The following is an 18,715-nucleotide window of genomic DNA, read 5'->3' on the forward strand; positions in this document are numbered from 1 at the left end:
CAACACTTTGAATTGTGCTCGGAAACGTAATGGGAGCCAATGTAGGGTTTTAGGACCGGTGTTATGTGGTCCCGGGGGCTGCTCCCAGTCACCAGTCTTGCTGCCGCGTTCTGGATTAGTTGTAGTTTCCAGGTCACCTTCAAAGGTAGCCCCACGTAGAGCGCATTGCAGTAGTGCAAGCGAGAGATAACTAGAGCATGTACCACTCTGGCGAGACAGTCCGCGAGCAGGTAGGGTTTCAGCCTGCGTACCAGATGGACAAGTAAAGCACACTGGAAAGTAAGCAGATTGTAAAGAATGCAATGCTATCACTAATCCTGCATCAGATTTCCTTATAGAAAAGCACATGCACCTCCAAAGGCTGCCTCGCAGCTTTTAACTGCCTCTGGTTGTCATAGGTCAGGAGTAGAGCACATTCTCTGCATTCAGAAGGCCCCAGTTTCAAGGTCAAGAGAAAAAGGTCAACCTGAGAACTTGAGTCACAGCAGATAATATTTGGCTAGATGAACAAGTTGTCTGATTCGGAATAGTACAGCTTCCTATGGTCCTGCAGGTCTCCCTCTGAGCCCATTCAAAATGAAATGCCATTCTCTTTATATAGAATACAATATGTCAGTCATAAGAATTCTACTTCTCTCTGGCATTCAACTTATTTATCTGAGAAAACCCTTCTATTCTGTGATCCTTCATCTGCAAGCTAAAGTGCTAATAACTGATTGGTCTTCATTGTTTTCAGTCTGATTTATTTTCTGCATATTGCTGCTGCTGCTGTTAGACCCTTTGTGGACTCTTCTAAGTCAAGCAAGTGAGGGGAAATATCCCAAATAAATAAACCTGAGTGGCAGTGTGTATTGTGCTGTGGTAATCTGTCAGGCCACCTTGTCAATCACTCTGTTCTGGGCACAATTTTTCTGAACAGTGTAGGCTTATATTCTATAATGACAGCTATATTGTACCATCTCAGGATTTGACATTACACTTCAAAACAAAATTCAGTAAAATACTGTCATTTAGAAAATTGTGTAAATTGCCCATATATTATGGGTCAGTTCCTCTGCCGATGAACAATCCAGTTGATCTGTCTCTGCGAAGTTGGCCTGATGAACGCCGGCTCGCTTGAGGATTTGCCTCCAATGGACTTCTGAAACGTGACATCAGTGCAATGGCACTTTTAAGGCAATACATTATTAAACCCTTGAACTTGCGCACTGTGGCCTGACGACTGCTTAGAATTACACAAGAACACATAGCATGGAGGAAAGGGGGTGGGCAGAGTGAGTCTGACATAGAATGAGCGCCGTGGACGTACTTGGAAAATAATGGAATGTGTGTGCTTCAGTCTTTTAGTCAATTGCTGAAACCAAGAATATAAACCAAGGGTGGGAGACCTTTTTTTACCTTACTAGGGAAGAGCGACGGGGAGGTCATGTGCTGGTGATGCCAGAGACAAAAGCATTGTGGATCAACTACGGTTGTACCTTGATTTTCGAACAGAATGCATTCCGGAAGTCCGTTCGACTTCTGAAACGTTCGGAAACCAAGGCATAGCTTCCGACTGGCTGCAGGAGCATCTTGCAGCCAATCGGAAGCCGTGCTGGACGTTCAGCTTCCGAGGCAAAGTTCGCAAACCGAAACACCTACTTCTGGGTTTGCGGCATTCGAGTTCCAAGTTGTTCGTGAACTAAGCTGTTTGAAAACCAAGGTATGACTGTATTCCTAAATGAACCCCTACACACACCACACACACACACACACACACAGAGAGAGACTTTCAGTTTTCACAATAGGTAGCTTAGATTAGAATTATTTATTATTAGTATTCCCAATTCTATGCAGGTCTACTGAAAAGTAATCCTCACTGGGTTTGGTACAGTTTTGCTCAAATTCTTCTTCTTCTTCTTCTTCTTCTTCTTCTTCTTCTTCTTCTTCTTCTTCTTCTAACAGTGCAATACAGCTACTGTTCTTGAAGGCAAGTGAAAGTAATTCCTTTCTGGTTTTGCTATGCTGCACAGCAGTGCACACTAACATCATGCAATTTATTCTCAGATAGCTAGGGGAACATGAAGAAAAGGTTGCTGGAAAACATTTTCTGAATTGTTCTGAAACTACTTAGGAAAAAACTTTCAAAATCTAGGAGAAACTAGAAGGGGGGGATTGAAATGGGAACTCAGATGGAATGGGAAACTGAGGCAGCTTCATGAGGCATCAACTGGTTGCTGGTGGCCTATTTTATGCTATAGACTGATCTTCCCCACTCTGGCATCCACCAAATGTTTTCGACTACAGCCCCCATAATCCCTGACCATTGGCCATGCTCCCTGAGGCTGATGGGAGTTGGAGTTCAACAGCATATGAAAACTATTGCATTTAGAAAGGCTGTTTCAGACACTCAATAAGAGAAGACTCAGACCCAGACAGTGGAGATGAAGCCCTTCCTGGTGCCCTCTCCTTACCATATGTTTATTCGGCGAGTGCCCAGCAAAGATCATGACTACAATACACAGAGTTGGCTCAGTGGTCACCTGACCTCACACTGATGATATGAGCAACCTTTCTTTATGTGAGAGGCAGCAGAACTGCAGTCAATTTGCAACCAAGTGAAAAGAAGGTGTAAACAACAGCAGCAAATAATAATAATAATAATAATAATAATAATAATAATAATAATAATATTTAAACCCTGCTCATTATCTGGCTGGGTTTCCCCAGCCACTCTGGGCGGCTTCCAACAAAATATTAAAATACAGTAGTCCGTCAAACATTAAAAGCTTCCCCAAGCATTGCAGCCTTTGGTTCCAACACCAATACAGTTGGTGCACTGGGTTTGAACTAATTCTGTTAATCCTATAAAGCTTTGAAAAGGGGAGTTTCTTTGGACCTCCTGGTGCTATAGAAACAATTTACAGCATGAAACATTCATTGCTAAATTAGTAAAAACAAATTCCCCCAGAAGCTTTAATGCTTGACTCTTGCTCTGTTTGGGATACCAGTAACTATTTTATGGCACAATTAAGTTTTTGCATGCAATTAATTAACATCATAAATCTTAACGCTGCAATCTTGTTGCATTTACATAAGACTTGAAGTCCATATAATATTTGTGGTGGAGAATAAGTGCCTGCTATTTGCACTAACTGGAATCATAGGAGTTAATTGTGCTGAGTTCCATGCTGCTTTGTTGTTGAAGGTTGGATCAGAGTTGTGCCAAGCTCTTGTAGCTCCAGTGAGCCTGAAAGGGGCATAATACAGGTTCGGATTGAAACTAACCTCACAACACTACTTCAAACAATTAACTGATGCAAGGATCATGACAAAGGTGGGCAAATCTGCCAGTTTCTGTTTCTCTTGTGTTTCTCATTTTTGCCCTGTTCAGTTTTCCACATTGCCATACCCCTCTGTGATTTTTCTTTCAAAGTCTGCATGAAAATTCATCAGCGTTTTGGTGTGCCTTTCTCCCAATTTACACATTTTTGTGTGCAACTTTGCTTAATAAGCTCATTTATGGAAAGGAGTTTCCACTAATATTACACATTACTTGGCTGGAGACCTGCATCGTAAAGCATTGGAGAAGCATGGTTTTTGGATGGTGGCTGTGTTGGGGTTCATGTATTGTTTCAGAAAGTGCAAATTAGGTTGATGTGCCTTTGAAAGCAGACTGAATCAAATTCCTCCATAGATGTCAATGAGTTGTCTCTATTCAAAATTCATTGCAACTGCCTCTGTCCCTGATTCTGCTTCCTCTAGCGCGCTCTCTGCTATTCCCACCACAGCAAATGTGGAGGAGATAACTCTCAGGAATATCACAACAGATCCCTGCAGTATTCTGGGATGCTGGAAACTACAGAAACTACACACTTTTTGTCCCATGTTCTCATTGGAGGCAGGCGACAAACAAGAGAACTATATCACCATCATGTAGGCCTCTGGGAAGGAGTGCTGGTACTGGTACAGAAGTCAATGGAACACAGGGATGTTATTGTCATGGAGGCCCCATGGAGAAGCCCTATCAGCTGCAGACCCAAACTGGAGTGCATCCAGTCCTATCACATTTTTGGAGGGAAGCAGACTTAGTTGGGTCCTTAGTAATTGCTTCCATGTGGTGGCCTGTGTGGCCAAGTCTTCTGGAGAAAAGCACCCACTTAGCAAGAGATTGACCACACCATGCCCCAAGGAGAATAATAGAATCATAGAACTGTAGAGTAAGATGGGGCCATCTGGTCCAATCCCTTGCAATTCAGGAATCACAACTAAAGATGTCCTGACCGATGGCATCTTTAAAAACCTCCTATGAAATTTCCACAGCCAGTGTGGTGTAGTGGTTAAGAGTGGTAGACTCATAATCTGGTGAACCGGGTTCGCGTCTCCGCTCCTCCACATGCAGCTGCTGGGTGACCTTGGGCCAGTCACACTTCTCTGAAGTCTCTCAGCCCCACTCACCGCACAGAGTGTTTGTTGTGGGGGAGGAAGGGAAAGGAGATTGTTAGCTGCTTTGAGACTCCTTAGGGTAGTGATAAAGCGGGATATCAAATCCAATCCAAACTCCTCCTCTTCTTCTTCGAAGATAGTCCATTCCACTTACCGTCAGAAAATTCTTCCTACTGTTTAGCCAGAACCTTCTTTCTTATGATTCAGTTCCATTGATTCGGGTCCTACCCTCTGCAGCATCCGAAAACGAGCTTGCTGCATCTTTCATGTGACAGCCTTTCAGATATTTGAACACTATTATCTACACAGCTGTTTTCTTGTGTGGCAGCTCTTGCTATCCTGAGTTTTCTGTATATGTACTCCTAATGAAACTCACCAAATCTTGGTCAGCGGACTACAAGAAGATCAAAGGGGTACCTAGCCATCTGTACTGCTAGAATCCCAATTATAGAGGTACCTGGTGCCCTTCTATACCTCTGAGTGCACACGGAGAAGATGGGTTATTGGACACCTCTCCCCTGTACTGACCACAGTTGCCATAGCAGCTGGAAAAAAACCAACAGCCTTCTACAAAAATCAATATGTTTGCCTTTTGGGGGAGCAGGGAGGACTGCAGGAAGGAAAGAAAATGGATTGATACTTGAAGACCATTTCAAATTTCAATATGCCAAATTAGATTTAATTACATAAAACATTATTAGAGGTTTTCCAGAAGGAATTGTGCTTGTCTTTCACTTTCAAGTGACAGTGAAAATTAAAGTTGTTTGGAGTGAGAAATAAAAGATTATTCCTTGAACATAAGTTGCAGGCAACTAGCTGTGCTTGCAATAGAGGTGTGTGCCCAAACAGGAATAGTGGGGTTCTCACTTCCTTCCCAAGGGACGCAGGTGGCGCTGTGGGTTAAAGCCTCAGCGCCTAGGACTTGCCGATCGAAAGGTCGGCGGTTCGAATCCCTGCGGCGGGGTGCGCTCCCGCTGCTCGGTCCCAGCGCCTGCCAACCTAGCAGTTCGAAAGCACCTCCGGGTGCAAGTAGATAAATAGGGACCGCTTACCAGCGGGAAGGTAAATGGTGTTTCCGTGTGCGGCTCTGGCTCGCCAGATGCAGCTTTGTCACGCTGGCCACGTGACCCGGAAGTGTCTCCGGACAGCGCTGGCCCCTGGCCTCTTAAGTGAGACGGGCGCACAACCCCAGAGTCTGTCAAGACTGGCCCGTACGGGCAGGGGTACCTTTACCTTTACCTTTACACTTCCTTCCCTGCAAGGTAGAAGCTTCTGTCCTGGCTCACTCCCAATAGAGATGCAGACAGAGGCTCTTACATGGAAGTAAGAAAAAAGATCTTTATGAAAATAACGGTACAGGCTCAGCAGCAGACACAGTGCTCAGGAATCACGAGTCAGGAGCTCAGGGCAAGAAGTTGAGAACTAGAAGTGATGAAGATGTCCTGACAATTTTCCCCATCCCTGCCACCAAGCTTTTAAAGATGAGGTGTGGCATGCTCACTCAAGAAACTCTCTTGCCTTGTGGGAATATCAGCTCTGCAAGCACACACTCCATTGTGATGGGTAGGTCTTCAAAGGTGGAACCATGGCTCCATGGTTGGAGGCAGTAATGCATCTGAATATCAGTTGCTGGTGTACCACTGAATTCCAGTTGTGCTCTTCTTCCATGGACCAAAACCCCACTTTTCATCAAATTCATGTAGAATCTCTTTGGGATTTGTTACCTTGAAAGGGTAAAATGTTTGGTGGCCATTTCTGTTTGTCTGCATTGGAGCTGGAAGCAAATGGATACTAGCATTTAATGAATAATGTTGGCCTTAGAGCCTCCTGTGCATTCTAAACATCTTCACGCGAAAATAGCATTTTTTCCAATAGCCAGAGTTTTAGAATTCAGCTGAAAGAAAATAAAGATCAATTTACTCTGTTGGTTTACAAGCAATCTTACTTTTAAAAGGAGATGGGGAAAACATCCACAACCTTGAACTTCCCACAGACTGCAAAATCCCAAAAGTGACGGAAGCTCTTTGCTACATTAATTTATCTCATCGTTGGTAAACATATTAATAGAATTTCTTTGTAACTTTGTTTCCCTTAAGAACATAAAGATCCATATCTGGCCATTATAGAACAGTCTTTGTGATGACTATCATGCCAGGAAGATAGTAAGCAATTAAAAAAAAATCATCAAAGATTGAGCACAAGATGAGAACTGCTTTCCCTGGTTGCAGCAACCCCTTTTGAAACTTTTATTAATGCATCTTAGCTTTGCTATACATATATATATATATATATATATATATATATATATATTTCGTTTCCACCCACCTCCTTTCCCCCCCCCCTCCTGGGATGAAAGCTTAAGCTGGGGAATAAAAAATGTTTTCTAACCAAGTAATATAGAAAGGATCAGATCTTATTACGTGTTTCGTCCTGTGGGACTGTTGATCTGCAGGAAAAAGTCAGCACGGAACCAAAAGAATGTCTTTGTTTGCTGGCTTGTTATCCTCCTAACACAGGGTAGATAGGAAGCAGCTGCAGCAGTCCAGCAGATCAGTAGTGTCTGCAATAATAGACACTACCTCTCTAGAAATTAAGAAGGAAATCTCTCCCAGTCTAATCTGAAGGTCCCAGATCTTCAGCATTCAAAGCATGTGCTCTGCTGCTGAAGTCCAACCATTTCCCCAGAGTTGCGCTCCTTCCTAGGCAGCTACATTTCTAGATGCTGTTGTCAACGGGTGCAGATATATCCCTACAATGGAAAAAAGCAGTGATGCAAAAACTTCAAAGTATTGGTATAGATTTGGGGGCAGGACCTCCCCTAAACCCTATAACGTAATAAATGGCAGGATTTGGCTTATTGGGGGTGTGAAGGGAGAGATGCAAGCCTGCAGAAGAATTCCTGAGCAAGCCTCTGCAAAATGACCTGGCCAAGCTTAAGAAACAATACAGGGCTGCTGAGAATCATTGGCAGTCAAAGAGAACTCCTTCCCCCTTGCCCTGAGGTGTGAACAGAGACTGGGGTTTGGAAGGTTGCCAGGGTAACTGGGTGTGAGGTTGCAGGAAAAGAATTTTTAGCAAGGTGTTCTGGGAGGAAGAAGAAGGAAGGAGAAAGACTGGGATCCATCTTGGGCAGGCTGGCTGAAGGCAGGCAGGGAGAGATGCCTTGGACTCCATGGCTGCACTTCTGTGGGGGACAGTACACTCTTGAAATGGCCGTGTTGTAAGATCTGGACCCCCTTCATGCAGACTGAAAGTCTAAATAGGTGAACAAATCATATTTCTTAAAGCTACAACAGTCTCTGCCATTTTTCAGTTCTTTAAAGGAACACAGACCTGGACTCTTGCTATCGCTTAGCGGGGGGGGGGGAGGGGGGGAGGGACCCAACTATTGTAACAGTATGGATTTAGCTAGTTGAAGCTTTCCATCATTTCTGCATCTTCATGATGAGAGAAACTATCAGCTGAAATTCTGACATTTAGTTGAGACTTTCTACATCAACTGTTAAAGGGCTTTTCATTTGGAAGCATCATTGCTTATTTAGATTTGAATTTAAGTGTGCTTTCTTACAAAGTGTGAGATTTGCTTTCTTAGTGTTGATTTGCTCTCTTATACAACATTAGCTATGAAGTGCCTTTGTCAACTTACTGAATCAGCTGGAACATTTGATTTCATGTCATTCCTGGTTTAAGGAGTACACTCAGTTATGCACTGTGACATTAAGTATTTTAGCACTTCATCCCTATCTCTCTGTACGTTGTGACAAAACCTAACTAGATGCCACACAGAATTTTAAAAGTAATTGTCAAAGAGAAAAATGAAAAACTGGAGAGACAATGAAGGAAATGAATATCCATTTAATATCACATTTCAGACTTTGGGGCATCAATATTTTTTTTGGGGGGGGACATGAGGAGGAAAAGAAGGTAGGTGGTTGGCTTCCAGTTTCTGGCACAGTCAGTGAAGCTGTGAAGAATCACTTAAAAAATAAGAGTCCTGTGGAACTTTGAACATTTAACAGATTTATTTTGGCATAAGCCTAGTATGAGATGCATAAAGTGTTACTTGATAGATACACACACACATATGCATGCAATAAAACAAATCTGAAATGTGTGGTTAAACAATCCCAGGGTGGTTAAACAATCAATCTCAGCTCCCCATAGCAAACTACACCTTCCATAATTTTTTGGGGAGGAAGTCATGGCTGTTTGAAGTGGCATCATAGTGCTTTAAATGTATGGTATGAATGTGGCCTTTGTGTGCTGTTGTGGTGATCACACAGGGTCCCCAGACGTTTCATCGTCTATTGATCCCTGTGCCACCACTTTATTTCTCGCTGCCACCACCCAGGCCCTACCTGGTACAATACTGAGTCCAGTCAGAATTAAATTGGAACATAAACTTCTGTTTATTTATTGCAGTTTAATAAGCATGTGGTTTCGTAAACGGTATCGGTCAATTACAATCATGGGGTGCCTATCCAGACCTATAACTTCCACTACCTGCTCTCACTCATTAAACCACCTCACAGCTATTTACTTGTCTTCCTAGCCCCTAACTGTTCCTGACTCAGCTTATTTCGCTACACTAAACCTACCCACAGACTCTATCCCAATTCACTCCCACTCCAACCAACCACCCAACTCCCAATGAACTCCCTTTGCCCCTCCCAGAGCTGGTTTTATAGTCCCTCTGACTCCACCCCCTGGATTCTGATTGGGTAACGTCTTTAACTATTTCACCTCCAGCACTCTCATATGTTAACGTCACAGCTGTCCAGCTGGCAAATGTGCCCACAGACCTCAAAAGCATTCCTGCATTGCAAGGGGTTGGTTTAGATCATGGGTAGGCAAACTAAGGCCCAGGGGCTGGATCCGGCCCAATTGCCTTCTAAATCCGGCCCGTGGACGGCCTGGGAATCATTGTGTTTTTACATGAGTAGAATGTGTCTTTTTATTTAAAATGCATCTCTGGGTTATTTGTGGGGCATAAGAATTCATTCATTTCCCCCACCCCAAATATAGTCTAGCCAGCCACAAGGTCTGAGGGACAGTGGACTGGCCCCCTGCTGAAAAAGTTTGCTGACCCCTGGTTTAGATGACCCTCGGGGTCCCTTCAAACTCTACATTTCTATGGTTGTATGAAGGTTGGCAACTGCTTATGTTTGGGATTGTCTCTTCAAGGAATATTGTACAAGGAGAGAACACTCTATTGACTTAACTTAAATATCTGTAGAGGAGAATGTGCTGAAGCAGTTAGTTTCTAGTTTTTATTAACTTCTGGAATATAATAAATCCTCTGGGTTGAGTGCATGAATTAACATAATAATTAAGGTCCGGGTCCATTGTTGCTGGTCACCAAAAGAAAATAATGAGACTTTCTTTTTCTTTCACTCATCTGTGTACACTAAAGGCACGAGATATCTGGAATAGCTGAAGTGAATTTATCTTCCAAAAAGTGAGCAAAGGATAAGTTGATAAAGGCAGATTTTATTAGAGAGAGATCTAATTCTGCCAGTGGATTATTTGCCTTATTTACCTGGAGTTCACAAGTTGAAGAAATATCAGGTTGCTGTTCATATTACACCATCCTTAAATAAAAAAACAACAAAGATGACCTTAGAATAAGAATGAAAATATAGCCAAGGAAATGATTATGTGAAACTAATTAGAGCTCTACATTCATGCAAGAGTCAGCAGTATTTCACTATGCCGCTGTGGCAAAACATGAAAATATTATTGGCTGAACTTGAGGGCTCCTTCCAAGGCTGCTGAAGATTTTCACTTTAGCTGAAGGGATTTTTACTGGGAAAAAGGCAGTAATAACATGGGGAACTTATGCTTGACCTGTGCTATCCTAAAAGGCAGAAGACGGTTACATTTCAATATCATGGGAGAGGGCTGCGAACAGGATCAAAAATGCAAACAACTGCTTATTTTATATAATAATAATAATAATTTATTATTTATACCCTGCCCATCTGGCTGAGTTTCCCCAGCCACTCTGAGCGGGTCCCAATCAAGTGTTAAAAACAATACAGCATTAAATATTAAAAACTTCCCTAAACAGGGCTGCCTTCAGATGTCTTTTAAAAATAAGATAACTGCTAATTTCCTTGACATCTGATGGGAGGGCGTTTCCACAGGGCGGGCGCCACTACCAAAAAGGCCCTCTGTCTGGTTCCCTGTAACCTCACTTCTCGCAATGAGGGAACCACCATTTTGGGATAACATGTGAGTTCCTGCAGCTTTTGAGTTGTTTGAACCAGAGGTAGGGAACCTCAAGAGCCACAGGTGGCCCTTACCCTCCCTTTAGGTGGCCCTCGGGTAAGGGAGAGAATGATGGCAGAAGGGAGGTACGGTCCAAATGTGTGGACTTGTGGGGAGGAGCTGGGTGTGGAATGTGGCAAGAGCAATCTGCCTGCCCCCTGCAAGCCTGTTGGATCAGGGAGAAAGGGTGTAAGTAAGGGCAGGGAAAGAGGGGAGAGAGAGAGCGAAAGAAGAGTATGGGGACACTCACAGTGGTTCTAGAACCCAGATACTGCTGCCCTTCAGCCTGTATGTCCAGCATACAGTTACAAACATATTCCCCCCAAGGGAGTGAAGCCCTTCAGATAAAAAAAGAAAAATATTCTCACATGCTCTACAGAATCCTGGGGAAATTGGGGCAATACTGAGATTAACGCAAGGTGGAGAGCCCATGAATGAATGATATGAAGCAAAACAAAAGAAAAGAAAAGAAATTCCTTCCAGTAGCACCTTAAAGACCAACTAAGTTAGTTCTAGGTATGAGCTTTCGTGTGCATGCACACTTCTTCAGATGCATGCACACGAAAGCTCATACCTAGAACTAACTTAGTTGGTCTTTAAGGTGCTACTGGAAGGAATTTTTTTTCTTTTATTTTGTTTTGACTATGGCAGACCAACACGGCTACCTACCTGTAACTGGAACTATGATATGAAGCAGTTTTCTTGCCTCCGTTTCATTACTGGATTATTGGGAAACGGTACGCTATGTGTGCAAGCTGTTAGAACGGGGGTTTCGCAAGGACACAGGGAAATATCCCTGTTTGCATCCATGCAGCATTGACTGGTATGCTATTGCTGTGTCACATCCCCCTTGGTCCTTGTCGAAACCACTTGTCCTCAATTTCAGCTCCTACTCCAATACATCCAGCCGCCCTCCTCGCTGCCGTAATAGGGGCTGGGTTACATTTGGCATTCTTCTTTTGTCAATTTCCTTTTGTTGGAAAATGTCAACCGAGTACTGCAAATGACACCACTGAATGAGCCACAAACCAAAAGCCACTATTGAAGCCACAAACAAAGCAGGGAGCTGATTGATTCAGGTTGAATTAAAAATAAGAAGTGCCTTCCAGGTGGATATTCAGAAAGATTCAGACTCTAAAGTGATGTGACATCTGCCTCTGAAATTCAAGTTGTGCAGTTGTGTAATAAAATGCCAAGGTAGAGGGAGGTGGTTCTGCTGGACTTTAAAATCAGTTGTTCTTTTAGGACAGAACTGAACACTTGCCAGCTTCTGAAGCTGGGATGGGAAACCTCTGGCACAGCAGGTGTTACTGCACTACAATTCCCATCACCCCTGTGTTGGCTGCGGCTGATGGGAGCTGGAGTCTAACAACATCAGGTTGGCTGGAGGTTTCTGCTTTAAACCATAAGGCTGCTGGTTGATCTACTGGTTGTTGTTGTTTAGTCGTTTAGTCGTGTCCGACTCTTCGTGACCCCATGGACCAGAGCACGCCAGGCACTTCTGTCTTCCACTGCCTCCCGCAGTTTAGTAAAACTCATGCTGGTAGCTTCGAGAACACTGTCCAACCATCTCATCCTCTGTCGTCCCCTTCTCCTTGTGCCCTCCATCTTTCCCAACATCAGGGTCTTTTCTGGGGAGTCTTCTCTTCTCATGAGGTGGCCAAAGTACTGGAGTCTCAGCTTCAGGATCTGTCCTTCCAGTGGGCACTCAGAGCTGATTTCCTTCAGAATGGAGAGGTTTGATCTTCTTGCAGTCCATGGGACTCTCAAGAGTCTCCTCAATAACAATGGATCTACTGGTACCCATTGTTATAAGCCACAAGGTTACAGAGTGGGTTCAGAAGTGGTCCTATTGTACTCCTTGAATCCACCTATTCAACACTTACATGAGGTCCATTGGTTGTTCCTGGTTTGACCTTAATATAGATACTTCCTAATTTGTGCAGAGTCTAGCCAACTGTCAGCTTCTCTATGTCAAAGAGTGAGCAGGCAGTAAATCACACCATTCAATGCTGGAGTTAACTCTTTGTTAGCAAAAACATGATCGTCACTTGGCTGGGTCACTCAGGCCTAATAAGCACAGCAGCTCATTTCTGGTAGGTCTTAACCATGCATCCGTTGCTGAGACTGAACGTACCCATCTCCCCACGGTCCCTCCCCCTCTCCAGTGCTTTTCCCAAGCAATCAGAGACTGCTGTTGCATGCAGCTAATCTCTCCTCCACCCTTTCCATGCCTCTTCTGGTTCTGGGAGACAAGTGGGGAGGGGAACTTGTCACAGCAGAAGGGTGAGACACCCATGACTCTTCACTCGGCTGACTCATCTCTTGCCCCTTGGCATCCCTCCTCCCCTGCTTCTGGTTCTGCCTCTGATTCTGCACTTCTGTCTGTCACAGACTTTCCCAGCTCACTAAGCCCAGTTACCTCTTCAGTTTCTGACATCTGCTCAGCACTCTGTTCTGCTCAAGTCATGAGCCTGGTGGGACCTTTCCCCCATATATTCAGCTGCCCACAACCTAGCACTGATGTTAAGCACAGTTGAGATTATAACAGTAATAATGTAAAGATGCCAGTCAGCTGGGACTTGTGGCTCAAATGAACTGCAGAGGAAAGGGTAGGATGTTGTTGAAACAGAGGGTTCTAAAACAGTTCCTTATCGTCTCGTAACAGCAAATGCCATCACTCAACCAATGAAGAATTACAGAGGCAGACTCTGGACTCAGCTTGTTGTTGTTGTTCAGTTGTTTAGTCGTGTCTGATGCTTTGTGACCCCATGGACCAAAGCACGCCAGGCACTTCTGTCTTCCACTGCCTGAAGGTTGAGAGCACACTGAGAGGTGTTTCAAACCTGTCTCCAGACTGCTGTTGTTGTTTAGTCGTTTAGTCGCGTCCGACTCTTTGTGACCCCATGGACCAGAGCATACCAGGCACTCCTGTCTTCCACTGCCTCCCGCAGTCTGGTCAAACTCATGCTGGTAGCTTCGAGAACACTGTCCATTCATCTCGTCCTCTGTTGTCCCCTTTTCCTTGTGCCCTCCATCTTTCCCAGCATCAGGGTCTTTTCCAGGGAGTCTTCTCTTCTCATGAGGTGGCCAAAGTACTGGAGCCTCAGCTTCAGGATCTGTGCTTCCAGTGAGCACTCATGGCTGATTTCCTTAATAATGGATAGGTTTGATCTTCTTGCAGTCCATGGGACTCAAGAGTCTCCTCCAGCACCATAATTCAAAAGCATCGGTTCTTCAGTGATCAGCCTTCTTTATGGTCCAGCTCTCACATATAGCTGGACTCAGCTATACAGCTGCAAATAAAACATTTTAAATGTATTGTAAAGTGCATTATGGAAATGTGACACTAGATGGGGACAGGGAGCTATCCAAAATTCAATGTACAGTGGTACCTCGGGTTACAGACGCATTAGGTTACAGACTCCACTAACCCAGAAATAGTACCTCGGGTTAAGAACTTTGCTTCAGGATGAGAACAGAAATTGTGCGGCGGCAGCGGCAGCGGCAGCGGAAGGCCCCATTAGCTAAAGTGGTACCTCAGGTTAAGAACAGTTTCAGGTTAAGAATGCAGTTTTACAGCATTTTTTTAAAATATGTACAGAGATTCCATCTCTGTAGAAGAACAAGCCATTTCATTTGATCACCCTTACAACGACATTATTCCTCCCCCGCCCCAGTCAGACATAAATATAAGAATTGGAAAGTATGCTACACCAAAGAATAAGGGAGAAGGGGGAAGTGCAGCTGCCTCTACGGAGATTTTGAATCTGTAACTTACATTTTTTTCTAATGCTAACCATTTGTGAATGCAGACTGGTTTTGTCACTCCAGTTATTCTGCTATGGAATTTCCTTAATGTAGCAAGTCTAAGGCCTAACAGGCCTCCAGGGCTATATGTCTAAACAATTGATGAGTAATTACTGTGGACCTTTGAGGCAAAGAGCAAAGCAAAGGGGAGGCTATTAGGGGCACTTTATTTTAGATATGAGCTGCAGCAGATTGCTGGTTATTTTTGCTGTAGGGAAAGACCGAAGTGCATCACATTTTCTTTTGAAGGATAAAAGAAACAGAATGCCTTATACCTTCCATGCGCTTTGCATTTCCATTCAGTCTGTGGCGTTTTTCAGCCTGCAAAAATGAAACAGTGAAAAAGGACTGAATGTTGCTCTTACAGATACCCACATCTGCACACCTAACTAAAGATCCTTTTCTTTTTTTGGTCTGGTAGAGATGCAGGTATGCATGCCTATCCTACAATAAATGTACTGCAAAATGTGAGCACGGCTTGCGAACGGTCCTTCATGAGTAGACATCATGGGCAGGCAAACTATGGCCCGGGGGCCGGATCTGGCCCAATAATAATAATAATAATAAATAATAAAATTTATTAATATCCTGCCCTCCCCAGCCATAGCCGGGCTCACAGCGGCTAACAACAGTAAAATAATACAACATTCTAAAATCAGTTCATTATAAAATCAGTTCAAATCAAATTAATGGCAACCATTGGGCTAGAGTTCTGTGAGGATTACCAAAGAAGGGGGTCAGGCTGTGCCTTGGCCAAAGGTCTGGTGGAACAGCTCTGTCTTGCAGGCCCTGCAGAAAGATGTCAAGTCCCACAGGGCCCTAGTCTCTTGTGACAGAGCGTTCCACCAGATTGGAGCCACAGCCAAAAAAGCCCTGGCTCTGGTTGAGGCCAGCCTAACCTCCCTGTGGCCTGGGAACTCCAAGATGTTTTTGTTTGAAGACTGTAAGTTCCTCTGTGGGACATACCAGGAGAAGCGGTCCCGTAGGTACGAGGGTCCTAGGTCGTATAGGGCTTTAAATGGACTTCTAAATCCAGCCTGCTGGCGGCCCGGGAATCAGTGTGTTTTTACAAGAGTAGAATGTGCCCTTTTACTTAAAATGAATCTCTGGGTAATTTGTGGGGCATAGGCATTCGTTCATTATTGATTTTTTCAAAATATAGTCTGCCTCCACCCCCCCCCCAAGGTCTGAGGAACAATGGACAGGCCCCCTGCTGAAAAAGTTTGCTGACCCCTTGAGACCTATTTGCACATCCCCCACTTTTGCTTAGTTGAAGGAAGGAAGAGGGATGCAAATAGTACACGCATTATACTACAGGGAGCCTTGATGCCGCACACCTTGACAAATGTGAGCAGTGGGATGATTGGACAATTTAAATTTGAAACATCATGATGTTGGCTAAACTGACATATAAATTGTGGGATAATGACAACTGTGGCTTTAAGGAAGAATGGGAGCTTTTTACAAATTATTTAAAAATACAACAAAATGAACTGGACTCCTTGGCAGGTTTTGAATAAAAAGGTAAAGGTACCCCTGCCCCTACGGGCCAGTCTTGGCAGACTCTAGGGTTGTGTGCTCATCTCACTCTAGAGGCTGGGAGCTAGCGCTGTCCGCAGGCACTTCCGGGTCACATGGCCAGCGTGACAAAGCTGCTCTGGCGAACCGGCACCAGGGCAGCACACAGAAATGCCATTTACCTTCCCGCTTATAAAGGGGTACCTATTTATCTACTTGCACTTAAGGGTGCTTTCGAACTGCTAGGTGGGCAGGAGCTGGGACCGAACGACGGGAGCTCACCCCGCCGCGGGGATTCAAACAGCCAACCATGCGATCGGCAAGTCCTAGGCGCTGAGGTTTTACCCACAGCGCCACCCGCGTCCCTGGGTTTTGAATAAACATACTCAAATTTATTGGTTGATAACATGTTATATAGATAATGTAAGGATATGTAACATTTTATAACATGCAGAGAATAATACGTGTTGAGAAATCAGAGAGAGGAGCTGATGGAAGTCTTTGGTGGCGGAAGGGAGGGATGGATGGAAGGGGGGAAAGGGGGAAAAATAATGTATGTGATTATATCTGAAGGCAGCCCTGTTCAGGGAAGTTTTTAATGTGTGACATTTTGATGTATTTTTAATCCCTGTTGGAAGCTGCCCAGAGTGGCTGGGGAAGCCCAGCCAGATGGGCGGGGTACAAATAATAAATTATTATTATTATTATTATTATGTTTGATAATTTGTTATGTTGAGATTGCATATATATATATATATATATATATATATATATATATATATATATGGAACATCATGATGAAGTAGTTGTGAAATGACCCTGTAGGTAATAAAAACTGGATGATAATAACAAGTGGATGGAGAACCCATTTGGGTGGAGTGGATGACATGAAGCATAGAATTGTAGAGTTGTAAGGGACCCAAGGGTCATCTAGTCCAGTGTTTCCCAACCTTGGGCCTCCAGCTGTTTTTGAACTACAATTCCCATCATCCCTGACCACTGGTCTTGCTAGCTAGGGATGATGGGAGTTGTAGTCCAAAAACAGCTGGAGGCCCAAGGTTGGGAAACACTGATCTAGTCCAACCCCAATTAATGAAGAAATCCCAGCTAAGGCATCCATGACAGATAGCCTTCCAACCTCTGCTTGAAAACCTCCAAGGAAGGAGAGTCCCCCACCACCCTCGGGAGATCATTCAGCTGTGCAAAAGTTCTTTCTGATGTTCAGATGCAATGTCCTTTCTTGTAACTCAAAGCAAAGGCTCCTCACTTCAAGGGGGCAGAATTTATAGGGGAAGGGATTATATACTCAGCCTGCCTTTCTAGTTCCTTTACCTCCATATTGGCCCTGCTGGTGAATGAAGTTTGGGTCTGGTGTAATTTTACGCCAACTTGGCTTACATCAGCTTGCTAAATTGTTTAGAACTAGTAAGCTAGCCAGGAGGAGGAGATAATAATAATAATAATAATAATAATAATAATAATAATAATAATTTATTTGTACCCCACCCATCTGGCTGGGTTTCCCTGGGCGGCTTCCAACAAAGATTAAAAATACATTAAAATGTCACACATTAAAAACTTCCCTGAATAGGGCTGCCTTCAGATGTCTTCTAAATGTCAGGCAGTTGTTTATCTCTTTGACATCTGATGGGAGAGCGTTCCACAGGGCAGGTGCCACTACCGAAAAGGCCCTCTGCCTGGTTCCCTGTAGTTTTGCTTCTCGCAGTGAACGCAGGTGGTCCAAGATATGGCTAAATGTAAAGGACCCCTGGGCAGCTAAGTCTAGTCAAACTTAACTATGGGGCATGGAGCTCATGTTGCTTCAGGCTGAGGGAGCCGGTGTTTGTCCACAGACAGCTTTCCAAGTCATGTGGCCAGCATGGCTAAACCACTTCTGTCACTACAGAACACCGTGATGGAAGCCAGATAGCAAGGAAACAGTGTTTGCCTTCCCACCTATTTATCTATTTATCTACTCGCACCGGTATGCTTTCAAACTGCTAGGTTGGCAGGAGTTGGGACAGAGTAGCGGGAGCTCACCCCGTCATGCAGATTCAAACTGCTGACTTTCCAATTGGCAAGCCCAAGAGACTCAGTGGTTTAGACCACTGCTCCAACTGCACTGAGATATGGTGTGCTGGGAGGAGAGAAACTCTAACAACCCTTGTTGTAATTGTCCTCATTGTTCTTATCTTCTTCCTCCTCTTCCCCCTCATCTTTAAATTTGTATACCACCCTGAGATGAACAGATAGATGATGATATACAAATTTAATAAATAGTAATAATAATTCAATGCATTGCATTAAAACAAAAACCCAACACAGAAACATTCAAAATAATGTTTTGGTATTGCATTTATAGAATCACAAAATGTAACCTGACAAGAAAAAAGAGATTAATCGGTCCTTTGAGTACATTGTTAAGGTTTTCTGGTATATTGAAATATTTTCTTGGGGGAAAAAATGTTAGGGGAGGAGGGGGCTTAGTCACCTCCGAATCAGGTGGCTGAATCTGCTTTCCACAAGAAGGGTGCACTTCAGAGAGAATATTTTTACTTTTGAAGTTTGCTGTTAACATTTCAAAGCAGCTCAGGATCCTTACTTATTTAACTGTCTATTCATCCTGCAGCCCCTATATATATATTTCCTGTTATCCCCCCCCCCCTTTTATATATAAAAAGGCCCTTCCATG

The 18,715-nt window shown here is 43.9% G+C and overlaps 1 protein-coding gene and 1 long non-coding RNA gene across 31 annotated transcripts in view; one reads left to right on the plus strand and one right to left on the minus strand.

The window, feature by feature from the left end:
- NRXN1 (neurexin 1) overlaps positions 1-18,715 on the plus strand; it is a 1,023,765-nt gene that overhangs the window by 319,996 nt on the left and 685,054 nt on the right. The window lies entirely within an intron of this gene.
- Positions 8,811-18,715, minus strand: part of LOC307211992 — a 964,702-nt gene continuing 954,797 nt past the window's right edge. For both annotated transcript variants that reach the window (XR_013836697.1, XR_013836698.1), the window contains one exon: positions 8,811-8,950. This is a non-coding gene — a long non-coding RNA (uncharacterized lncRNA). The remainder of the gene's footprint in view (positions 8,951-18,715) is intronic.

Source organism: Podarcis cretensis (assembly GCF_951804945.1).
Source record: "Podarcis cretensis genome assembly, chromosome: 3".
Lineage (NCBI taxonomy): Eukaryota > Metazoa > Chordata > Lepidosauria > Squamata > Lacertidae > Podarcis > Podarcis cretensis.